The following is a 26,039-nucleotide window of genomic DNA, read 5'->3' as shown; positions in this document are numbered from 1 at the left end:
CAAGAGAAAAGTGTATTTCCGGCGAAAGCTGTGCGCGCGCCACGAAACGGTTATAACGGCTTCGGCAACAAGCGACGAGGACCGACTAGTTGGACGACGTCTGCATCTGAATGACCTGATTTCTCTCGAAAAGCTTGCCACGAATTTATGGTGTCACTTCGCGAATAAGTTATTCGCAGGCAGCTCGACCGCGTGCGAATACGTGCGGCAATCATCTGGCAGAAAGGCAAAATGCAATACGGGTGAAGAAACTCAAAGGCAAACGAAAAGCGCTTAACAAAATGTACATAAAGGTCAAGAGCATCCCCGCAAGGTTATCTGTAAACAAGGCGGTGCGCTTTTACCTCACGCAACCCGTCGCAAACATTGCGAAAATATTTAGATAGTATAGTCTGCAGCAGCACGCCGTCGCGCAGTCATCAGCAGGCCGGAACTATACCACACACTCGCTTCTAAAAATGAACGCCTGGTCGAGTCAGAGTGACAACGGCTGCAAACACGCGGCTGATTGAAATCAGGGTCCGAAGCCTTCCAGTCGTACCTTTGTAAACAACAAAATAAACAAAAGAAGCAAACGACAATTATGCAAAGGTCAATCTGCCTCAACAAAGGTCAGTCGAATAATCGAGTAATCTGAGCGGTACCTTTAGTTGCGAGCTTATGAACATTGCTGAAACGAGTAGTGACTAAAGTTTTCTGGCTGCCGTGTTTCTTCGTTGTCGTTAGTCACGGAAAACTATACCGGCAATAAATAGATCGCGGGTTAAGGCTCCTACACAACTATTTACGCTATAGACCCTTTTCGAAAAAGGGCGCCCCTAGCGCCGCGCACGCAAACTACAGTCCGCCGCCATTGTGAGGGCACCGCAGCAGACGACACAGGCTTCGGCAACGTGCCGGTGCGTGACATTTCAGCACCGCCGAATCGTGAACTGTCATCAACGTTTTTCGTACAGACGGCGTGCTGCAATGGTGCAGACGTGCTGCGTTCCCATGTGCCACCGTCGAGGATATCACGACGAGAACAGCGATAAGGTACGCGATAAAACGTGAACAGACGCACGTGCTCTCTCTACGTACATGATGTCGAACGGACGTGTGGAAGGCCGCCGTTTTGTAAACGCGCTACAGAAACGGACGTGCTTATTTCACAGCGCCATGTGTAGCATTGCTTTTTCGAATGAATAGTCTTCTCCCGAGTGCCTCCATGCGGTGAATTGCGATAGATTGTTTGTGCAGAAATGCTTCGAGGGTTCGTAAGGCTAGCCAGAAAAATAAAAATCAAGTTGCGTACCGTTCATTTAGTGGAACTCTGCAATGGACAACGTCCCCTTACTCTGAAAGCAGCGCATCTAGTAAAAGCTTTTTTTTTCTTGTATTTAAGTTGCCGATTATCAACAAGAACTGCTCACGGCAAAAGAAGGAGCTGACGGAGCTTGTCCGTAAAGTGCGTGGTCGTTATAGCAATGGTGAAATAAATAGCGTTGCGCACACGAGGCGCGCTACAGCCAACGTTTTTGCACCAGTATTTGCCACTGATGACATGCTTGACTACATGAAAGTTAATGCGGCCAGAATTAGGTAAGCCTGACACATACGTTGAAAACAATCAGACACTAACGCGGCAGCATTAACGCGCGTGTCATCGCGGACTTTCACACAACAGCTGCTGCTACATCTGAATCTTTGCTGAAGTCAAAGTTATTTACTCGGTACGTAAAATTTCCATGTGCCGGCGTCGTACTGCACATCTTAAAGCAATTGTCTCAACGTCAAGTCACGGTTACGAGAAACCAAAAAAAGACTACTAGCGTTCATCTCTGCGTTAATCGCAAAACAACATTACAGAAACGTAAACAAGAGAAACGCAGGCTAATGTCGTCAGCCTCTGAAAAGAGTGAGCCCGCACGCGGCGCGTGACGGTCGCGCGATATGGAGGGCGCAGCGATGCGCCGCCATTCCCGGGCTGCACCTGTTTCCGGGCGACACTATCACACAGACACGCGCGAACTAATGCAACAGTCCAGAAGCAAGAATAGCAAAACAAGAAGAGACGCGCCAGCGAGCGAGCGCAGAAGCAGGGCGTTTCCAGAGCGAGCGACGCGCGCTTTCGATTAGGAGCGCGCAAACACGGTACACGCAGGCACAGCGCTCCCAAAGCCAATCGACCGTGCCGCGCGGACAGCGCGCACGGCCCAACGCCGTTGCCTCGCTTTCAAAGCCCGTCGCGCGCGCGTGAGCCCGCAGCGCCTGTTTCGGATCCCCCTCTCCCCCTCCGCTCACTCGCAAAGAGAGCGCTGCTTCGTTTGCGCTCGGCGCGCACAGCTGTTTTTCCGGCGGCACACACGCACGCACGCACAGTCGTCGTGCGGGGCGCGCGACGCCGCCGCCGCCGGCATAGTAATCTTCGGATCAATAGGCGGACGTGAGGGCGTGCTCGCGCCGAACCCGCGCTGCATTGACTCGCGGATAAAAGCGTGCAGCGCTAGCGGTTGCTGCGCGACTCGCCTCATCGGCAAAAAGTTCCGCGCGCTCGCATGGCGCAGAAAACTCCGCGCCCGCACAGATCGCGCGCAACGCTGTCGTTCTGAGAGCTTCGAAATAAGAAGGGGCGCGCACTCTGCAGGACTCTTGAGATGCTGTATTTACAACGCTATCGTCTACTTGCTGAACGCTATAGCGGGTGACACCTGAAAAAAAGATGTAACATGCTACATGACTTTATTTCCCTGAGAATCATGACGGCCTTAGAAGACGGCATGATTTAGTGCAGTGCTCGGAAGTTACGGGATTGTAACTTCAAAGCAAGTGCCGCGATGTGGAATAGAGAGAAAAAAAAAAGAAAAACAAACAATACAGCGCGAGCGGTGAAAACGTGTGTAAGGAGTGAGTAAGCTACGACATGCGTACGGGTGCGGGGTTATCCACAAGAAGAAAGCAAGCCCGGAAGATGACCTGCCATGCGTTACGCATGTGGGGTCTAAAGAATTATCGGCGCGGCTGTAGATCAAGCTGCAACTACAAAGAAATGTAATATTTTTGTTTTCAGCCGCCCTTAGATAGGACATTTTAGCCATCGGACCGCTTGAGTTCTCCGACGTTCGCGTAAAAAGTAGCGCCCATATTCCTCAATGACCGTCTGCATGGTCCTCGTCAGCTACGTGAACCCACGCGTTGCCGATCACCCAACAACCTATCTTGTGTCGTGCGTTCCACTGGTTGCCCGAAGGCAAGCAAATTCAACGTCGAAAGAGACGCGCCGTTGCGAGCCCCCTGTATGCGGGCCACACCGTTTCTCCTTCCTATCGGAGCAGGAAAAGCGACCTCCCCGGCTGCCGCTCGAAGCCAGGGCCGCGCTCGTCCCAGCAACGCGCACGCATCCCCCCGGTCCAGACTGCGCTATCTCCTCCGCGAAATAGGATACGCCGGGGTGCGCTCGGGTTACCCGCCTCCGCGCGTCAGAGCGCGCTTCCGTACCGCGCTAGAAGACGAGCGAGAGAAAAGGAAATGGATGGAAAGAAAAACAAGGCACGCCAGACGCCGTCAGCGGAGGACGTCCTAACGACTTGCGCGGCGGCGTCACCGCGGGATGCTCGACTCGCTCGCCGAGGGAGCCGGAAACGGGGAAGCAGCGGTAGACGATCTCGGCTGGCCCTCCAGCCACACGGACTTTACAGCTGCTAGAAATGGACGCGCGCGCAGGAGGGAGAGAGTGAGTCCCGCGTCGTTCGAGACGCGCTGCACGTCAACAAAGTCGGCACGATCACACGCTGAGCAGAGAGAGCGCGCCAACGGCGACGGCTCGTTAGCGTTTCGCGAGGCAGGAGACGAAGTGGAGCCTTTTCGGTCCGACAACGCCTTGTTGTTGCTGCTGTGACGAGTCGGTCGCTCGCGTCACCGCTCGTGGGCGCTCACACACGACTTCCCTGCCCTGCGCGTAGCATCGCCTACTGCTGTTTAGTACATTCAACGCGACAAACTGATGTGTATAGAGGCCCACAGCGGCAAATGGGGATGTAGCTGTCTGACGTAGCCAGCGGGCATGAGGCAGCTCGCGCGAGATTAGGGTCAGCCGCGCGCCCAGGTACTTAGCAAAGGAGTCTTGGGCTTACGTCGGCGGTGGGAGTGTAGCGAGCGGCTGCACGCGCTGCTTGCCACGGCCTGCATGCCGAAACGGAAACGAGGTGGTGGGTGCAGCTCCCAGGGTTCCATTCCAAGTCGACGACCACTGCGGCCAACAGCTTCTACGCTCGGCGCGCACCCAGCACGACTTTCTGGCACCGGCGTTGGTGGGGAGGGGAAGACTAGGACGCGCGACTATTAGCGGTTGAACTACCCACACCGGCGCTGTTGCTGCTTTCTAATCTTGGCCGCCAGCAGCACAGCGCACACCGCGACGACGCGCTGTGCTGTCGCAGGGCTGGCCGGATGGCTGAGGTGCGCCCTTCCCGGAATGGGGTACCGCACCCCTACGCGAGCCCCGGCGAACGGGAGCGCAGGACTGAGAAAAAAATGTGTGCAGGAAATGAAAAGCCAGGCTGTATGAGAAGCAAGGCCGAGCTACCGACCTCGCTCGATTGACGCGCCCCGTCGACCAGAGATTGTGCGTGTGCTTCCGCCTCGGGAACCAGGCGTAGAGGTACACCGCACTCGGATCTAACTGTCCGGAGAAAAAAGATGCGCGGGCACCTGCGAAGGCTATCCGGCGGTTCAGCAGTTTCCGGGAAAGTAACTTCGCGCTCTGGAATCCCAGTGTCCGCAAACGCTGCTTACGGAGAAACTAAAGCTCTCTACTAGAATATTCTCGTTTGTACTTGAACTTTTTACCGTTCCTGCAATACTTGATTACCGGGGGCGTAAAACTAAGCGACCTGGATAATGACACCGTCTGGTGGCGGCAAGCTACCCGAGAAACACTGCGCTGTCACTCGATTAACCTAGTGTACGTATTATTTACAATGCCCTCGGGGCCAAATGACGTTAAAGGGAGGAGGAGTTCCCTTCTGGAGCAAATTTTCGGCAGTGGTGTAACACCAAACACGTTCCCCCCATTTATAATGTTTCTCGTGTTCCGTGAACACTCACGGAAAAGGAGAAAGTTCCTGCAAGTCATTGTGTTTCTAGAAAGCTCCGTAAGATGTCCCTAACATCGCCCGACAACCCTGTACTACGCTAAAGCCATTGAGTAATATATGTGCGCGCTTCTTTTCTACTGACCCAGGTGGTATGCCTCTTTTGTTGTTGTTGTTTTTTTTTTTTTAGCTCTGGAAATGTGCTAGCTGGAAGGGCAAGGGAAATGTGGCGGTCTCATGCCAAGCGATACATACTGTCGGCTCAGTCAGATTCGTGCTAAAAAAAAAAGATTTCTCTGTATACAAGCTCCCCGTTCTTCTTTGCTCTTACGGAGATTGCTTCTTCGAGTAAGCCGTTATTCCATAACAGGTCGGTATGAAATGTACAACGCCGAATTTCCTTACTTGATCACTCTAGAATGAATAACCACGGTCACAGTCGACGTATACAAGCGCGCATTGGTAACTTTATCCTGCCGTGGTAGACCATGTTACGAACGAAAGGGCTCCTTTTTGCGTGATGAAGTGAGAAAGAAAGGGTGAAAAGAAACGCCAGGTGAATAGAAAGAACCGCGCCGAGAAAGATGACGGCGAAGCACAAACCACGGCGCATCGCCTGCGACGCAAAGCTGGCTCCATGTCGGACTTGGGCGAGCACGACTAGGAAATAAAAGTAACGGAGGACGAATAAGAGAGAAATGTGGCGCGAGAAGCAAATAAAAGAGAGAGACGCGCCGGCGCAACCGCACGCGCAGGTCCCCGAAGGCGTGCGCTCTCTCTTCCCCGTTCGTTTGAAGAAAAACCCGCATTTCCCCGAAGGGGAGTATGAGGAAGTGCGAAGCACGGGGTGATGCTATGAGGGGGCGCGCGCGACTAAACTGCAGAGCCGAGCGAAGGAGACGGCAGCGAGAGAGCACGCGCCAGCCGACCCACGGAGGTCTGGCCGTTTTTAAGTGCAAATCACTTTTACTGATGATGATGATCTGTCTTCCGAACTCGTTCCAAAGAACCCGCAACGCGTTCAACTTGTTGGCGGCGTTGCGCACGCCCGAGATGGGGCTCAGGTTGTTGTCGAACCACAGTCGATCGCACACCGCGCAGCTATATCCGAAGCTGCGGTCCAGGAAGTCTCGCTTGAAGCGCGCGTCCGACCGATCGAATTCGAGGGCCCGCGCTCGCTCACGCATCGCGCGTCCCCGCGCCAGATCGGCTTCGGGGTGCTCGGCTCGCTTCGCACGCTTTCGTTCGGCGTCTCGCCGCCGGCCTTCATCACCACAGGCAATGCGCGGGGCGCGCACAGCCACGGAGCGGAGGGCGGAGCGCGCGCAGTCACGTGGGGCGTGACGTCGCTGCGCCGTTGCTACAGACGCTCCTCTCCGCTCCTCGCGCCGTTGCTATGGGACGGCGGATTCAGGGTCGCTTATAAAGTGCATTCGCACTTAAAAGGCTCTTCTGCGAAACTTTCCTCGACGCTTTCTCATCCACCTCCGGGAGACTGACGCCTATACGCTGTCCTCAGCAGGCGTCTCTCACACGTACGTCACTGAGATCGCCCAGAGCGGGCGGAACGTTTCTAATGCGACGTCTCGGATTCACCGAAAATATCTCGCACTTTTCGTAAGAACATCAAGTGTATCCGCATTTGCGACGCTCCGGTCCACTGGTCTGCGGGTGTTGCATAAACACGTGGGCGAAACTGTGGAATGTGTGATACGAAACTGTCACCAACAATTTTTTGTGTTCTACGTATTTGGGCATCTTCTCGACCCTTCTGTTGCACTCGTTGTGAACACGCTCCAGTGGATGGAAGCCATACCACATCCATGGCAACTATTTAAGTTTCACGCGTGACCGGCGTCAAAGAGGTTCGCCTCAGCTTGCCGCCGCGGGGGGAAAGTGGCCGAGGCGCCAAAAGCGAAGCGATTTGACGCGAGATAGCGCTGGGACCGTCCTCACGAAGGTCGCTGGACGCGACAGCGCTTGTCGCAGCATTTTCTACAGCTGACCATACAGAAAAGATGAAGAAACCAAAAGGGCCATGCAGCTCTAGACAGAAATAAGGCTGACTACGCGACGCTGCGAACGCCGCTTGCAGCTTTCCAAGGAACTGCCAACACAAGACAAATTTTCCCGCTTACGCTTTTTTTTTTTTTTCGTTAGCGTCTTACGTCCGCGTGCATTTCACCACGAGTTGCGCGCGAGGCGGCGTATTTCGTGAAATTGACCCCGCGCCGCGAAAGATGATTGCGACACGCGAAAGATTCAGTCACAGCAGCGGCCGGCGCGGAAGCCGGTTGCGCAGAAAAGAAGGCAGTAATAAACAAGAAAAGATGAAGAACAACGATGAGAGAGGGCGTTTGAAGGCGTTCGGTCGGCCGCGGCGAGAAAAACTCGACGGCTCCATTCAACGCCATTCACACAGCGCAATCGGAGGCGCGAAACATCCGCCGGGGAGGAAGAGGAGGGATTTCAAAAGCGAAGACCCCTCGCGTCTCTCTTTCAACCGACGCTTTCTGTTCTTCCCAGCCGCGGAACGAATTCATTCATTCGCTGCCGTCCGTTTGAATGCCGACGGCGCCGCTGCGCATACATCGATGCTGACGTCTACGAAGGCACCGTATATAGTCGCGTGTCGTACCAGCACGTAGAAGCAAACACATGCAGGTATACGATAACACAGGTCAGCCTACAGAAGATGACCCGTTTAGAAAGTGATGCCACGGCCGCTACATAAAAAAAAAAAAACAGGTAGGCAGAAAGATATCCGTCCTTTTCCAGCCTGGCCTGTGATGCGAGAGACGCAAAGCAGCACGATTAGAGTGGCGGTTTGTGCGCAGCATGACGCACCGAAAGACTATGGGTTATTGCCTGTGCGTTTGTCATCGGAGTTCTGAAAGATGCAGTAAACGTGCTCCAAAGTACCCTTGAACTTGAACGCTAAAATGCGAAACAACCCAAGGCGGACGCACTCTGTCAAAGCGAGATACTGTTTCCCGAGCACGAAATTTGCCCGATCTCTTTTAAGGCGGCGTGTGAAAACAGCCTGAATGACTATAGAGCTGCAATCACAAGCTCGGTCACCACAAACAAGGTCGCATTCGATTTCGTTCACGCAACCTTTGCTCAGATCTTCCAAGAACAACGCCGATGGCATGCGAGTACAGCAACAACATCGCCACAAGCACTTAACAACCGCAGGGTGTGATGACGCTTCGCGCGGTGCTGCCGCCCGCCTCATCTGTCTCTCGCTTCACGTATACACTGAAGTGAAAGGGACCGGACTTTAGTTCTTTTTACTTTGTCTTTAACTTTTCCCCGCCGTGATTCAAGGCCGCGCCGTAGAAGCTGCTGCTGCGGCCGGCCGGCCGGCGACGGCGAGTTGCTTGAGTTGCGTGCTTGCTTTTGTCTTCCAGTCTCCGTTTACCTCGCCTTCAGGAAGGAAAATAGAAAACGAAAGGAGAAAAGAAAACGCGCGGCTCGCTCCTTCCCCGTTCGCCCGCGAGAGACACTCGCGAAGTGCAGCCAACCCCTCGAAGCCGCCCGGCGCCGCCGCGCACTTTGCGCCCGCGTCACGACGTCCCAAAACTCGCGGCGTTGCGCAATCTAAGCCGCAGCGTCGTTATACCGCCTTCCTACTCGCGCCTAGAGAGAAGAACCCTCGCTGCAGTTTTGTGGCGAGGTCCCTTGTTATAACTTATGGTAATTTCATCTCGGAAGCGTTACGACGCGTGCAGAAAGCAACGAGTACGGACGGGACAAGTTACTGGAGACCAGCAGTCATCTGACTCTCTAGAGCACTTCTGATGGGACTCGTGAGGACTCTACAGCAGTTATCTACAGACTTCACGGGCCAACCGTCTAGAGACCAGCGCAACAGTTTCTCTCGTGCCCTGCTCTTTCCTGCTTTCAACTTCTCGCCACGCTTCTGTAATGGCCCAAACCACGGCTGCGAAAAACTTTCTCCTACGCCGCGATCGGTGCCAAAGCGCGCCGCGCTCCCGCTGCTTGCGAAAGAGCGCGCACAACTCGGCGTGTATGTGCCACAGCCTCCCGGGACCGGCTGGCGCGCAACGCAGCCCGCAGCAGTCGACGACGTCGCCGATGTCATCGCCGGCGGCCCTTTCTTTCGCGACGACGGAGCGGTTTTCCTCAAACGGGGCTCCCACTCCTCCTCCTCCTGGGGCCGCTCGGTGGACCCAGACAGGCTGCGCAGCGGTGCGAGCGACGCGAAGAAAAATGTCTCTTTCTTTTTTATTTTTCTTAACCCACGCGTCGCCCTTCGGTGGAACGAAGAAAAATGGCCGGAAGCAAGGAAGGCGCTTAGGCAAGGGGCCGAAAGAGCGACCGGTCGGAGCTCTCGCGGAACTTGCCGATTCTTCGCCGCCGTCCTCAATGACGGTGCCGCGCTAGTACGCGTAATGTACTGCAGCGAGCGGGAAAGAAGACAGCGGGCGGCGCTCTTTTACTACGCTCCACGAGGTTTGCTTTCTTTCTTTTCCCGGTGTGCCATACAGAGGCTTTGAATCATCACCAAGAGAGCTGGAGAAGCGAGAGGACAGGCGACAGACCAGCCGACAGACTTCTTTCTCTCCCAACGCTTCTGGACAGTCGCGCGGTCCGGCCCGTTTCGGCCCTGCGTTGAAAGCGCGCCGGCCCCCGCCCCTTCCGCGAAATTTTGTCCGTAATCACTATGATGGGCCGGAATAGTACCCAATCGGTTCTTACGTGCGTTAGGCACCATCGTTTAGGATCACCCTCCAACGCTTTTTCGTTTATCGAGTAATTATAACCACCGCGGTTCATTCACGCGACGGTACGTCCTTCGACAGCACATCCTTGGAAGATTGTCGTGCGCTCAAAGGTGTGACTACAACTCCAGTATGTACGTGTGGGTATCGATGTCCGAAGATCGCTAAAAGGAATAACGAAATTAAAATAAAAAAGGACTACCGGACCACCGCCTCAATCTGCGCTTACCGCTCTTACAGGGCAGCAGCTTCAACGCTAGGCAAAAGAAATGCTTCGTCCACTGCCAGGAAAGCCGAGGCGTCCGCTGGAGTGCAGCACGGGGGACTGTTTGACGCATCCAACGCGTTTACTCTCCACTGCCGCCTTTGTTTCGACTAAAACGGGGCTGCCACGCCGAGAACCTTATCCTCCGCAGACGGGGGGTCCTAGCGCATCCGGTGCGGCATTTTTACCACACAACGCTCAAGCTCGCCTTGAGTGCTCGAAGCCGTGGTGAAAACGGAACGAAGAAACGGGCGCGCGTAAACGCTGCCGCACAGAGTGAGGGGCGATGGGGGAGGGTGCGCACGCAACCGTTACGGCTACACGGCGGGGCACCGGAGATAGCAGCGGGGCGGGCGGGTAGTCGTCGGTCGGCCGCGCTAACAACAGAACGGCTCTCGCTCGCAGAGAAGCGGCGGCGGGGGGTGGCGGGGCGATGCCTCAGAGAAGCTATGCCACCGCCTGCGCGCCTTTACAGCACCGTCGTGCGTCGGTGAACACACACACGCGCACACAAGAGCGGCGCGTCGTGCCTCTCCGGTCGCTAGGGACGAACAATAAAACAATGGGCCGTCGACGACGCAGAGCGCCCAAGTACGGGCGAGCCGGCTCCGTCCGGCCGAAAAAAAAAGACAAAGCCCATTCTCCGGCGCCGGGAAAAGACAGGAGCCATCGCCGAAGAAGCGCGCAGCAGCGGAGTGCTGCTCTTCGCGAGATTTCGTTGCAACAAAACAAACGAGAAGGACGACAGCGCCTGTTGAGACCACTGAGGGACGCGCGGGCCTTTTAAGCCCCGTGATGTGCTTCATTTTAGCGCACTTCTACGCTGTCCACGGGCAAGTCGATGCAACCGATCAGTTTAACTGCTACCGGACACGGACGAAGCGACGCTATAGAAGTAACAAAGGCGCACACTTCCGCGCGCCCTTCGTATGGTTGTGGGTTACTTCTTCAATGTAAACGAACTCGCATTGAAGTTAATACTATACTGCTGGACATTTGAGTGGTATACAGGTGCGCTTACTTCTCATTATTGTAGCAGCATACTGCTACACTGCTCCGCCTGGCAGTACCTTCATTTTCCACCTATTGGGACACGTTGACCATTATACATCACGGCAAGCCAGCTTTTCTGTGGAATGTCTTGCGACAGCGCTGTGATTCTAGGCGTGTTTCGAGCTTGAAACATGCGACGTAGCGTGTCAACCATAGGCGGCGAGCACCCAATGGGCATTGAAGCTCCCTTGGACATCCGAATAAAATCCTAACGTCCACGTCCTAAGCAGTTGTCCAGGGGACATCCGATGGATACCAATGTCGGATTAAATTTTTAAGTCCGTTTGTTTTTCTCCATCGGACGTCCTCGGGACATAACGTGCAGGACATATCGCCAGTCGCGCACGAATTTAACTTGTTTCGGGCTTTATTTGCGAACTTCTGGTTTTCGGTACTTAAGAATCAAGGATATGTCTTTGAGGGCCATCATGCGCGCAACAGGTCGTATTTTCAACAGAAAATGTACTGTACATAATTCACTACGCCTTTCAAGTACTTATAATTACAGCTGCCAAGCCTATATATCGCTTTCAAAAACTCCTGGTCATTTCTTACAGCGCAGAAAGCGCGCCACGCCCGAGAAAACCCGCACACTGCCAGTATGGCCACCACGGGTGTTTATTGGAAGCTGCAATCAATGTCGGGCATTAGCATTATGCTTTAAATCATTTTTATTGGCGAGGAGCAAGAGAACAAAGGCGGCGAATCCGCCTCCCCTGTAATATATTATGAGGATCCAAGCTCATGGAGCGCTTAATAATTTTGTTCTGGAAGTATTAAAGGAAATAAATTTTAGGTAAATGTATTTTCTTTTATAAAAAAATTGGCCGCATATCTGCGTGCTTCGCTGCAAATGTTGTCGAAAGACGACATCTTCTGCAGGCCGTACTACGTTAGTCCTCCTCTTCCTCTATGTTGAATCGCCGCATCTGGCTCAGCGTCGAATTTTCAGCACAGCACAAAAAACACTAGCATTTTCAGCGCAGCCTCAGAAACACTACGTTCTTTAGTATTACGTGTCTACATATTTACTACTAAAGAAACGCACCATCTAATACTTACGTATTGATGTTGCGCCTCAGATATGCGTAATATTTGCTTTTTGATAGAAAAGGTTCACAAGTATGAACCCCGCCACCAGTTCAAGATGGCTGGGCAATCAGAAAGTAGTTAAACTGTGGCCGAGTGGCTTAATCGGGCGACAGACAGACTGACACCAAAGTATCTGCGTTTGTTCCTCAAGAAAGACTATCGTCTTTAATATTTGACGATATTGCGTGCAAATTAAGTCACGCCGAGGTGGCGACGCCCTTTGTAACAAATTACACATATTTGGAAGCAACAAATCTTACTCGATCGTTGCAAGCGACGAAGCGACTACGGTTGACCTGCGGTTGCCACGGCCCTTTTTTCCCCTCCATGGCAATTTAAACATGAATACAATAAAAAAGAGCTCCTGCGTCCATTGAACATCCGCATATCCGCCGTGGACATCCGCAGGACACCTGCTGGACTGCCAATTAGTATGCGCCTTACAGTCCTGCGGATGTCCGCTGTACGTCTATCGGCTATTTGCGGATGACCACTGGACGACCAAGACATCCCGAGGTGGATATCCACTGGACGCCCATCGGAGTTTAAATGCCCAATGGGCAGATGTGTCGGGGTACCCGGTTTCTATAGATGTAAGGAAGCCAAAAACTGATTGCATGCGTTCGTCGTGTTCGGTACGCTGTTATCGCTTCCGTGGACGCCCCCGTATGTGGAAGAGGAGAGTGGCCCTTTTACCACTGCGGATGCCTTGTGAACAGGTAGGCACACCTGCCGCACATTCATCTACGGAATTCCCCGCATCTCCAACTGGCCGCGACAGCATTATTACGAAGTACTTTCTGGCAAGCCATACTTCATGCAGACTCTGCGCCTGTTCTGTGCCGTATACGAATACTTAACTTCTTACGCGCACGTGACATGCATGCGTCTCGCTTTCGCGACGAAGCTGCCTATTCGTAAAGCTGAACTACTGCGGGGCTCCGCGCGTCTGTCGAGCCATTATTTAATTGCCATGTACGGCTGTTTCGCTAGCGCGCTGCTGGAGTCGGCCTGTCGTTCGAGAGCTTGCAATATGAGCAGCTTGCGCACTGTATAACGTGTTTGTGTTTTTCCTTCTTTTCATGCGCAATAAAAAGGCCTAGAAAACGCGGTCGACGTTAGACGCTGCGTCGCCGACGGTCGGGGTCGCTTATGCGTTTTCGTTTTTTTTCTGCCGCCAGCAGTGCCGCGCCAGCAGTGCCGCGCCGTCTTCGCTTGCAGGCGCGAAAGGTCACTGGCACCGCTCCAGCTATTCCCCCGCCGCGCGCTTGTCTACTGCCTCTCCAGAGACGAGAGGAGAGAACGCGCGCGCCCCACTCCGACTGTCGAATGCAAAGAGATGCAAAGCGAGGCACGCGTCCTCTCGTAGAGTTGCGCGGCGGCGGTCCTCCGTCGCTTGTCTACGCGTCGCTGCCCCGTGACGCGTCGTTTTCTCTCGGTCGTCGCGCCGACAGCCGAGGCACTTCGCTCAGCACGACGCGCCGACGCAAGCATTGCCTCTCCGCGCTGCGCTGAACTTTTTACTTAAAGGGTACAGGACGTCGCGCGTTTCGAACCCAATCTGTATGACTAGGGAGGTCAAGTCAGGGGTTACTGAAATACGAACAAGTAAACGCTAACCCCTTAAAACGTCTGTTTCGTTTTTGTTAGCAATAATAGTTGTTGGGGTTTTACGTCCGAAAACAACGATATGATTATCAGTGGCACCGCATTGGAGGGTTCCGGTAATTTCGATCACCTGCATTTCTTCAACGTGCACCTATATCTACGCACACGGGCCTTCAGCATTTTCGCCTCTATCGAAAATGCGGCCGGGATTCGATCCCGCGACCTGCGGGTCATCAGTCAATCACCATAACCACTGGACCACAGTGGCGGACGTTTCGCTTTTGTTATCGTCGGTGCACGTAATGACATCACGATCAAACAGAGTTTGATCAACACGTAATTCGCGGTGCGAGATAATGCTCTGGAATCACTGTTTGCGAAATTTCCAGTACTTTGCGACTAACTGCGCGTATCTCCATGTCTGCAAGTATGGTCTTTCGCTTGTCCGCAGCGTGCTTCATTGGTAATGCGACTGCAACGCACACCAACGAAGAACACGGTCTCCTGCGTCTGCAACATCCGCGTTTTTTTCCGCCGCATAAAGTGGAACGGCTGAGGCTCATCGCGCGTGATTAGCTAAAGTGTGACGACCCTTTCTATACGCGTTCGCGCGTCAGAATCGCTCACGTCCGGTGGTAGCCCAGGCAACTGCGCGACACGGTTGAACGACCAACCAGCTCGGGGGAGGTGCCGCTTACAACAGTATACGTACGCACCAAATCGGGTCGGGAGCAGATTACGCGGAATAGACAGCCACTGGACTGTCCACTGGTACCACCGTCTCGCAACAATCGCGCCGAAGTCCGCGTCTGTCGGCCGACGCCGCACAATGAACAATCGTAGCAGCGAGTGATATCGATGTTTGACCGCAGAATGGCTCGGCCTGTATATACAGAGCGACGCTGTTTCTTTTCTGTTTCTCTGAATCATGAGGCCTTATCGTGTGGCAGTCTGAGGCAACGTGCATTACAATAGACTCTAATTGCGCTGATCGCGCATTGGATGCATAAGTTAGAGCTGCGCGCTCGCCACCAACGAGGGGAAACTGATAAAGGAAAGTTCGCGAACGGAATTACGCGCACCAAATGGAGTGGACGTATCCTGTATAAGACCGCCGTTGCATACTTTCTTAACGCTAGCACCTGTCCAGCGGGGCAGGCTTGGTCTAAAGGTGGCACGGTGGTGTACTATGGAGCAGGATGCTCCGGACGTCGTTAAATAGCGATCAGCGCCTCAAGGAAGCAGCGTGCGTACCCTCATTACTTGATATTTTTCCTTTCGGCCGCGAATGCCCGGAGGAAACGACACATTGTTCTGCGCCAGGAATGGGACGTCCACAGAAGAAGGCTACTGAACTTGGAGCCACAACTTTCATACCAGTGTGGGACTCCACGAAGCGAGAATGCGAGAGTGACTTACATGTAACGTTTACCATTCCCGCTATCGTTAGGAGCGTAAAAGCTAGTTCGGTATAATTCCCGTTTACGAAGACGCGGGCAAAGTACGAAAAGCCGGGTCAATGTAAATAATTAGGAGACAGCTGTGTGTTCCACAATTTAAAATTTTAGAGGAAAGTGGAGTTATACTACGAGATTCACCTCGGCAGAAACGGCAAGGAATAGGAGAACAGGTAAGACCAACGGATCGAGTGTTCTTGTTCGTCGTCTTGTTCCGCGCATTTGGACATCGCAGTAAATTTGATAAAGCACGACTGAACGCGGAGAAACACCCTTCTCTGTCCCCGTTAAGTCGCGCTGCATCCAATTCATTATATCAACAAACTAGCCCATAAACGCACTTTGGCTAGTATTTCACCGTTGCGAATGCGACGTGACCTCGTCTACTAACGCAGCTTCGTTCGCGCTTCGCTATATCCGGCACACGCGTTATAGCGAATGAAGCCCCGGAGCGTGCTGGGGTGTACAGATGACGCGGCAGGCGCGGATATATCGGGCCGCGCAGCCAGCCCGACAGTCTGCATCAGAGTAATTACCGGCGCTCGGGCGCGTGACGCCGCCACCGCAGGCACGGTATACAATCGAACAGCGACCGCACCGCCGAGACAAAGAAAGAGAGAGAGAACGCTGACCAGGGGAGAAGCGAGCAACAGAGGGCACGAAGCCAGAACGACAGTCAAGCCAGGCGCTGTCCAAGGAAGAGGCTGCGGGGAATGAGGGCTGCGCGAGAGGCGCGGCACTTGCCGTTTCGCTAGTTGCCTGCAGCGCAGCGGGAGCCTGCGCGTAGCGTATCCTGCGCGCGTGCGTGACGAGATTAGTGCGAGACTCGCGGCTGTTACTTCGTCAGCGTATAGAAGGATATCCGTGAAATTGTCGACATAACGAGTTTACGGATAACCGCCGAGAGTCTGTAAGACCATTTATTGACAGCCGCGTACGCTAGTCAAAAAGACGAACGCGTTTTATTTCTACGGACGTGTGTCGGTGCCTATCTCTAAGGCAATAACGTTGCCGTTGTGTATGTGTCACAGCGAAATGAGCGATACTACACATAATACTTATACGAATGACAACGGCTATACGGATGCATCCGGGGTTTCATGAACTTGTTACTGAATTCGTAACATATAGTACTCAGATAAAATTCGTGTAAAAGCGCAAGAGGGCAGCGCCCATTAATGAAAAAATCGACCAATTGTGAAGTGTTGTTCCCTACCAGCGACTACACCTGCGAACGTGCGTCCCGATTGGCTGTACGAGTGGTTCAGCTTCCGCAACGCTGCACCGTTCAAGCACAGCCCCAGAGTGGCGGCGGGGGGGGGGGGGGAAGAACGTGGGGGGGGAGGAGGTGCAATTTCCGCGCCGGCGGCTGCGACCTTTGGACAGCCCGCTTCCATCGAGGCGAGACGACAGCAACGCGGCCGCGAGGCCGGAAGCTCGGTAAACAGACGCTCGCGGCGGCGGTGCGTTGGGAGGACACCCCCGCAGCCTCGACGCCGCTGATACGGACGCGACAGAACGCGACACACGCACCGCGCTCGCACGGCATCGCCAGCCCTCGCGGTAGCCGGCTTTTATCGCGCGCGCTCGCTATCTCCGTGGCGCCGCCGCTGGCGCGTGAGCCAAGAGGACCTCTTTATCGAAACGCCCGGCACGCACGAGGGTCCGCGAGCGGCGACGCGCCGCAAAAGCCCGGAGGCTGTATTCCTTTCTTTTTTATTTCTTTTGTGGTCCCGATTCTGTCCGCCAGGTCCTATTCTTTGCTTATCCGTCGCGCTGAGAGCAGTACCTTTCTGCTTCCAGATTAGTGGGCGACTCGAGCGTTCCGCGAAATAAGAGACGGCACCATACTAACGCAAAGATGAAAGCAGGCCGAAGTGGGCATTTCTAGTGCGGGAGAGTCGCAGAAGTACGCTAAAATAAGCGCAATGCCTGCAAGCCAGCGCCGCAAGTATATCGCAATTAAAGAGCATCGGTACCCGCTCGTAGCCCTCGGCTCTTATAGCTGGCGGCTTGAAAGAAAGCAAGACCTGCACCGCCACGAGGTCTCCGCTCGTGAGAGGAGCTGACCGCACCTCTCCGTCCGACATTGCGCGGTTGGCTTGTCCGATAAGACGAAAAGTTCGTTTTCGCAAATATCATGCCACCAAAACGTATACCGTCCAACTATACACGAGGAGCAATGTTGGTATCATTTAATAACCGCTAAGCGTAGAGGCCTGCAAAGGCATGAACGAAAACTACATGACTCAGCTATAGCAAACTCGTGCGCGAACAGACTCACCTAAGACTACAAGTGCACTATTCCAACTCTGCAACGTGTTGCAGAGTTGGAATAGTGCACGTGTTGCAGAGCAACGTGTTACAGAGTTGAATAGCAACGTGTTGCAGAGTTGGATTCCAACGGTGCAACGTGTCAGAGTTAATTCCTTTATCCACGAGACGGAACGGCATTCTCGCAGTTGATACGACGTCATACCAAACTGTGCGCGCTTCACACGCGACAGAAATGACCCTCAATGTTGCATATCACCCTTGTGTAATAATATTCATACGCAAGACCTCGTTCAACCGTAACTACTCAGAAAGTTTCTCTTATAGCGCCGACGGCCGTGATACGCAATCACGCCTGCGCACCGCGACTATCCTCATCGGACGACGGCAGCACGCAACCACGCGATCAGCGCCGGTGGGAACGGCGCTTCCTTAAACGCTGGCGCGAAGATAAACAACACCGCCATGCCCGTCCACGCTCGGCGGCCGCAAGAATTTCGAAATCAAGAGAGAAAGAAGGAGCTCCAGCGAGGGAGAGGCCGCGCGCGATAAGGACAGTCAGGCTGCGCGCCGACTGCGAGCGCTTACGCACAAGCCGAGCCCGCGGGATAAGCGATGCGCGCGGGTCGTCCCGGAAAACGAAGCGACGGCGCGACTTATCAGCGAACCATCCCGCGGACGGCAGGGCAGGCAGGCACGGCTATCGCGCCCGCAGATGATGCCGCCGACTTCTCTTTCTTTCCTTATTTGTTTTATTTTGTTTCCTCACAGGGCGGTTTGCTTTCTTCTGCGCGTGTATACCTCGACGCGGAGACGTACGGCCGTTGTCGCCGCATTCAGCGCCGTCGGTTCGCACGGGACTCGAGGGAGGGGATAAGGTTTCGCCGAAAGATCTGGCACAGCACGTTGCGTTCTTTCAAACGGAAGAATTCCACCCGCTCGAATGGCCGCTTCGCGGTTGCGAATGCGTGAGAACGCCTCTGAGTCAGGACAGTATCTTCCGGGTCGAGCATCCAACCAACGGGAACTGGCCGTCTAGTAGATACGTCTCTACTCACGAATTTCTGTTGGCCTTTCTTGAACGTCGCATGATCCACAAATATAAGCGGCGTGTAACCGAACATTGCCTTGAAGAACGGAAACTGAATCATCGCTGAGGGAAAAAATATGCTGCTCACGCTTTTTGTAATTTTAAAGGAATGAAGTTCACTCGCGTTACGGTACAGGCGTCTCACCTTGGACAACGCGTTCGCTTTTAGCTGCATGCGGCTCAGCAGCGAATGAAACCTTTATAACTGTATACCTTCAAAGCAATGACAAACCGACTTCACTTAGTTCTGTGGGTATACCCGTAGAAGTGGCTTCCGAAGAACGTTTTTCAACCGAAGGAACCCAGTACACGGGCATGTATAGCAGACACGTTACAACTGCCGCAGCAGCGCGGATGCTACGGCAGCGTTCTTGCGCTCGACTGCGCTTTCCCGCTCCTCCGTCGAATTCCTAAACTTGCAGTATTTTGTTGCGATTTCTATTCTCGGCAATACTTTTGCGCATATATCTGTAGTGGCTGTCGATACATTCTTATAATCCATCTAGCCGATATGTTGGGAATGAAGCGAAAATTCCAAAGCTCCAGCCAAACCCTTTTTGCGTCGCGCACAACGAGAGTTAAGCCGCGTTTCGCATGATTCGGAGGGCGCGCTACATCGACTCGCGCATGAGCTCAAAAACAAGCACTTCGCACTTGTAACACAACATTCAACAAGCTGAGTGTTCAACAAACCGAATACCTTGAACGCATCTGCTGCAGAACAGCTGCTTGAAACGAAGCGACGGCACACGTGAGACTTTACGGAGCACAGACTATACGCGGAGCTTCGACGTATGCGCTTGAGTCGAGACACTTCTATAAATCCCGTATGATGACGCAAGACGAATCGTATAAGCGTGTCTTACTACGAGTTATGGATGTGTTCCAATTCATTAATCCCCGCTTACATTGTCTCGTACGAACACCTGGACACGAATAAGATTTTCAAGTGCGTAAGGAACGGTCCCGATTGGTCGCGCGTTCAGTAGTCGCTGCGACTACTAATCGTGCGGAAACACTGACGCATTTAAACACGAAAGGTTTCGTGAACGCACCACGTGGTCCTCAGTGAAAAGCGATCACCACGTTCGAATCTGAAGCAGGAACTTTCGATCTGTCTTTCAGCGTGCGGCTAACAATAGTCGAGGTTTACAGTTTTTATTTCGCAGATTCTCGTATTCGTAAGATGACAGCTATATGAACAACTAACGCGGCAAGCCCTTTTCAGTGCTAGCCACGTGCACGCGTGTCTCGGTAGTCGCGCATTATGCAAAACGAAATTTGCATTCAATTGCGGCGTATACAGATCGGCGTGCGTGCACGTATTCGAGCCGTGCGACGCGTGGCACAGTTGATTTTTATCGCGTGCAAAGTTAATCATTGCGCCGACCGAAGCAGTGCGATCGGGATTCGCTGTACTAGGAGCTAACCTTCAAAGGCCGTTGTAAAATCTGACACCCCATATGTTTGACGCTTGCGCACTAACTAGAGGCTTTCTCGAGAAAACGCTGTCACGTTGGGATTCATCGTTGCAATCGAGAAAACGTTTAGCAGTCAGCACACCATGCAGTAGGCGACTGAAGTTCAAGCGCAATAATTAACTCGCATAGCACTGAACGTTGAGTAATGAATTCAGCTTCTCTCCACAGATCACGGCGATCTACAAAGCAACAATCAGAATGTGTATAGCCTGAAAATTCCACGCCCTACAGGCCGGTGACATTTCGCCAGTATCGAAACCAGCGCGCTGCCGCTTGAAGGCGAGAAAATGTCGCGAACTGGTCTCGGCTCATTATAAGCAGAAACCTTCAGCCGATACTGGCGCATCAGTAAGTGGCTTTATGACTTTATGAGAGTACACGGCTTCCACAGTGGCCGCGACGAAATTTTCGTACGGCCCACTCTCGTGCAACTGATTTCTAACGCGCCGCCAGCATGGCCTCAGGAGTGGAAGTCACGGTAACATGAAAGTTATCCAGTCCAGTGAGTTACTCTTAGCGCGTTAAGAGAAACTTAGTTGGTTGCCCGAACTCAACGGGCAACAACGCTTTTCTTACCACACAGGGACGCACTCTTCCAACTGCGAAGTACAGTGTTTCGGCAACACAAAATTTCACCGGAATCGCGTCGCTTATTAGTAAAGCTACAGGAGGTAATCACAGCTCAAGGCTACGCATAAGCGCAAAATTTAACGCCCTTCAGCAGGACCTTTGTCCATGTGTTGAGCAGTGCGCAAAGCCTGTATTGAGAAACCGACGCGACTGCGTTTACGCATCATCATACTATTTACGTAAGTTGGCGAAAAATGTCTCCTGCTACTAAAAACGATGGCTTACGGCATATGCTACACCTATTTTAAAACACTTCAGTGGGAAAACAGCACTTGAGGTGCGCTAGGCAACAACTTACGCAGGCGCCGCGGGAAAGCCAGCTTTCCGGAAACTTGGAAGTTTCCGGACAAACGATGAAATTTCAAGAACCCGCGCTAGTTAAGGGAAAAAACTTTACGAGCGAGTTAAGGGGACACCTTAGATCATATATAAAATTTATTCATCAGTGTGGAAGAGCAGGACGAATGCGTGCGGCCAACTTTACGGAGACAGCTCGCGCGTTTCTCGCAGCATGGGCGCGGCTCTTTCTGGGCGAAGTTGCTGTGTGAAACGGAGAAGTCCGCATTTTTAGCGAAATATTGTCGCGCTTGTTTCGTACTGTTGTACAGTGACTGCCATTTGATTCAACAGTTATCATACGGTAGTTAAATTCACCTCTCACATCGATCAAGCGTTGATCGCGATGACCCATCAATCACACTTTCTAAAGAAAGGAAAAAAAATTAAATAAATAAAAGTACTAGCGCGAACGTCATACCGCAAGTTTGAAACTGTAAGAAGGATCTATGATATATCACGTCTTTGTGCGCGCTCGAGAGATCTTGCGCGCGGCTACAAAAAGGTTGAACGGGGCACGCCTCGAAAGAAAACACTGCCTCCGAACATGTTAACAAGCTCCGTTTAACGAATAACAGAAGTGGAACGTGGAAGTGTCGGCGCCGTTCCATGAATTCAATTTATCCAACTCGGTAGCGCACATCGTGCGAACTTCTTGAATCGGTTTACGGACTTCGCCCACAACCTCCGATCAAACGGCGGCTCTCGGCGCCTGAAAAACGCAACACTCGTTCCCGCGATTCATAAACGAGCTGCTGGAACACTAATCATTGCAAACGTCAATTTGTTCATGCGATCGCTACGTCAAAAGAACTTTTTCCGAAGTGCGCGAAACTTTCCCAGCCGCGCGCTCGGAAGCGAAAGCACGCGCTACACAGCAGGTGCCCGAACACAAAAGTTCCGCGCAACACGATTATTCATTCCACTCGCCAATTTCGCTATGAGTTCGAAGGTCACCTAAGCTAAACTCTAAACGCGCGCCCGGATCAACTAGAATCAGTTGAGTAGTTAGCGCGGCTGTAAGTTTCGCCGCGCGCAACGCTCACGAACGCGCGCAACTACTTCCACAAGTTTCAGCTTCGGTATCTTGAACTGTTCAAAACTTTTATTTATTTTTCCTCTGTCGCTAGACTGACAAGCGTTGCAGGGGAAATTAAAGCACGGGTAAACTTCCGCTAGAGTTGCGTTAAGTTTCGGCACCATAGTTGTTGGAGTTTAAAAGTTAAGCCAGTGAATGAAAAAGATTACTAGAAAAAGAAGCCGCCCACTTACAGGATTTCAGCTGTCCTAGACGACTCTCATAGAAGACTCGAAAGCAGCCGAGGACGGAGGTCCGCTTCTTCGGGTCTCGTTGCTCTCATTAATCCAGGTGTCGGGCGTTGGTCAAAGAAAAAAAATCATACAGAAAAAAAAGGAACCAAACGTAATCACACACTGACGACAAGGGCAGGTAATAAAAAAAAAAAAAGATCTGAAGCACAGCCTGTAGTCAGGAGACAGGGCGCGCACGACACAAGTTCGCGCGCGGTACGGCCGAAGGAACGCAGTGCCGAGCGAGCGAACGGCCCGCGGCACACAGGAGAGAGAAGGAGCGCTCGTCGCCACGTCCGTACACGCCGGGGTCTCCCCTGTCGAATGACCGAAGCAGCAGAGCTGGTGGTTTGTGTGTGCGCCGCCGAGGCGCGGGGAGAGCCGGGAACGGGCGGCGGTAAAAGTGATACGCGCCCGGAGAGGAGGAAGAGGAGGAAGGCGCGCACGCACGTTGCCTCCCCGGAGAACTGAGCGCTGCCAGCGAGCGCGGAGAGAGAGAGAGAGAGAAGTGCCGCTCGAGCTGTGCAAGGAGTGTCCGCGCGCGCGCCCCGCCGCCGCCGTTCTTTCAGCCGCCGACGAGCCGCCGTGCGCGCCCGCTTGCTTGCTCGCTCGGGGCCTCCCGTTTCTTCTCACTTTTCTTTTTTTTGTTTTGTTTGTTTTTGCTTGCCATGGGAGCGCGCCGCTCTTTTTCGCTCCCCTCTCTCCTTCCCGACATCCCACCATTCGCTTGCCGGCCTCCGCGCTTCTCTGCTCGCGCGTCGCGCCGCGTAGTACTTGTTCTTGCGCTCCCCTCCGGCTCTGCTGTCGCTCCCTTCTATTTTTCCTTTTTTACTTCGCGTTCGCGGATTGAGCAGGAGCGAGTGGCGGTGGCGCGGTAAGGGGTGGGAGGGGATGAAGCAGTGGGGGCGCACCGTTTTTATCTTTGGTCGCCTCGGAGCCGCTCGCTCCTTCGGCGGCGCGGTCGGTCGGGCGGGCGGGCGGCAGCGGGGAGTAGTGTGCTGAACGGAGCTGTGGCAGTGGAGGAGAGGGGGGGAGTTGTGGGGGTCGCAGGCTAGGCTGCTCGTAGGCTGGGGCGCGCGCGCCAGCGGACGACGCGCGCTTCTCGGGGTTGTCGGGCTTCGCGGGCACCCGGTGCGGCCGCCGCTCCGCTCAGCGCCTCTTCGCTCGTTTTGCTGTTCTTTTTCTTGCTTTCGGGTGGCAGGCCGGCCCTGCTCTCGGGAGCCGCGGCGGCGCGCCGGGTGCTGCGTGCGCCGCGGCGCTCTTCGCCCGCTCGCCTCGCTTTTCTTGTTTTTCTCACCCGTCTTTTTTTTATGTTTTGCTCAGCGGACCGCGCGCGCTTTCGACGGCACTCGGCGGGGCGGCTCGCCCGTTTCGGCGGCGCCGCGATGGTAATGAGCGCAGCGGCAGGGCTGCCGCTGCTTCGGGCGGATGGCACGGCACGCACGCACACGCCGCTCGCCTGTTTGCCCCGCTCCCCCACTCTCGCGTTCTCTGCGCGCGCGCGCTCCGGCGTCGTGTATGCGCTCCGCTAGCTCGCCGAGGCATCGCGCGGCAGTGGGCGCGTCTCTTTTTCTCGCGCGAAATGAAACGCGTCGACGTCGGGCGCCCTCCATTTCTTTTTTGTTTGTTTTTGTCTTTACGTCATTTTTCCCCTTGTTCTCTTTCCGATAGCTGAAGAGCAGTGGCCGATGCCGTGCGACGGCCGTGGGCGCGCGCTGTTTTTGCTACCGTCGCGCTCGCGTGCGAGATGCGCCGCGCGAGGGGACCGATTAGATTTCGGGTTGCGATTTTTTTTGCACATTGGTATTTCTTTGTGCCGTTGGGCATTTCTTCGGTAAAAAGTGCCTGAAAGCCTGATTTCTCTTGAATGAAGGCCTACCGTTGTTGTGAGTATCGTAGAGCAAGTTCGTGAGCGATTAAAGACTCGTCGACAACGTTGAACAATAACAAGAATACAGACTGTATTAATAAAAGTTACACGGGAGAAAATTGTGTTAGACAAGCTTCCGTCACCATGTCTTTCGCCCAAGCCAGGCTTGTTTACTGACTTCACTACCAGATTTCGCGCTCGCCCGTCGATAAAGAGACTGCACCGCACTAGGGTATGTTAAGGCCCTTAGCAATGGGGTGCACGACAATGGCTGTGTTGTCGCGGGAAAGTATACTGATCACCACTTTCTTGAGTGTTCTCGTGACGCTGGCGTAACATTTTAGTAAGTAGGGTTTTTCATTGTAGCGCAACCAGCACAAAGACGAAAAAAAAAAAAGAAAGCACTGCGCTGTTTGTATCTTGCTCCTTCTCGCCATCTTTGTACTCATTTCCAGATACAGAAACAAATCATCAAAGTGTAATTCAAACAAGCACGAATTTCTACACTGATGGCTAAGAGGGCCACATCAGAACGTAACACCGGAGCAGCGTGGTTCCTCAGAAAAGAGCGCGATAGCACTTCCTCATTAAGAAATATAGGGTTATTTCCATAGGCCCCCCACGCCCCCCCCCTTCAGAGGGGGGGGGGCGCAGGTATCGTCGCGGCGGCCCCCTCCAAATTATGTCAATGTATGGCGCTGACATTGCGCCCCCCCCCTCCCTGTTATATCAATGTGTGGGGCTGATTCGCGCCACCCCTCTTAGGTCAGTAGGGGGGAGGGGGGGTCTGCCCCCCTGTGCGCACGCCTATGCTTAGTTGAACCAAAGTCCTTCACTGGTTGAACTCATTTCTCCAAACCGCAAGGTAGCATGACGCAGAGTTTGGAGGGCGAGGAGAGGGGGAGAAGGAAGAGAGCGGTGAGGCCACCTTCGCGAGATAAGAAATCATATCACCAAGCATATAGCGTTGTATACCTCTCTGCACAGTAGAAAACCCTGTGGGCACGCCCGACAGCAATGAGTATCAAACCAGTAGTCACCGCGAGAGGGGGTTTGCTTCGGCTTGACCACTGTTGTTTTTCGTGCCAAGTTCTGTTGACAACACGCCGTGCTGTCTATCTGTTATGTCATAAGGGGGGAAGGCATCGTAGGTCGCTTTTGGAGTTTCTTTTTCCGTAACTACGCAGAGCTATTCTCTTTTCCCTCAACACGCGAAGCATATTATAACCCGGTCCCGTGCTTGCTGCTGCCGCCCTACAAACTTCCTAACCTCATCTGCTCCCCCTCACGCGTTTGCCATCTCTTGGAATCCAGTCAGTTACCCTTAATGACCACCAGTTATCCTGCCGACGTGCTATGTATATATATATATATATATATATATATATATATATATATATATATATATATATATATATATATATATATATATATATTTGAGTTCACGAAAGACAAGCCCAACCGCAATAAACAGAGCGTTCGCAACTGCTGCTGCGTGTCTCAGATGCCGCGGGGCAGCGAGCGATATTATTCCACCTCGCGAAAGGACGACCAAGAAGCAACGCTGGGTGGAAGAGAATGATAGGCCCTTTTTTTTTTTTTTCTTTGCCTTGCGAACAAAAGAAAACCGCGGCAGCAGGGAACGCGGCCGAGACAGTCCGTCAAGATCCTAAAGGAGAGAGCGAAAAAAATATATATATATCACCGCCCTGGAGTTTCGAGACAAAGGGAATAAGACGATAGCACACGGAG

The 26,039-nt window shown here is 53.4% G+C and overlaps 1 protein-coding gene across 1 annotated transcript in view; it reads right to left on the bottom strand.

Moving 5' to 3' along the window:
• The window catches only part of LOC119385505 (serine-rich adhesin for platelets), a 58,047-nt gene extending 34,984 nt beyond the window's left edge, over window positions 1–23,063 (bottom strand). The window contains exon 1 of the mRNA XM_049414009.1: window positions 22,379–23,063. The gene's annotated coding sequence lies outside the window, so the exon portion shown is untranslated. The remainder of the gene's footprint in view (window positions 1–22,378) is intronic.
• Window positions 23,064–26,039: the final 2,976 nt, after the last annotated feature.

The sequence above is a fragment of the Rhipicephalus sanguineus genome, chromosome 3, assembly GCF_013339695.2.
Source record: "Rhipicephalus sanguineus isolate Rsan-2018 chromosome 3, BIME_Rsan_1.4, whole genome shotgun sequence".
Lineage (NCBI taxonomy): Eukaryota > Metazoa > Arthropoda > Arachnida > Ixodida > Ixodidae > Rhipicephalus > Rhipicephalus sanguineus.
The sequence above is the reverse complement of the archived record's forward strand: the minus strand, read 5'-3'. Positions and strand labels throughout refer to the sequence as shown.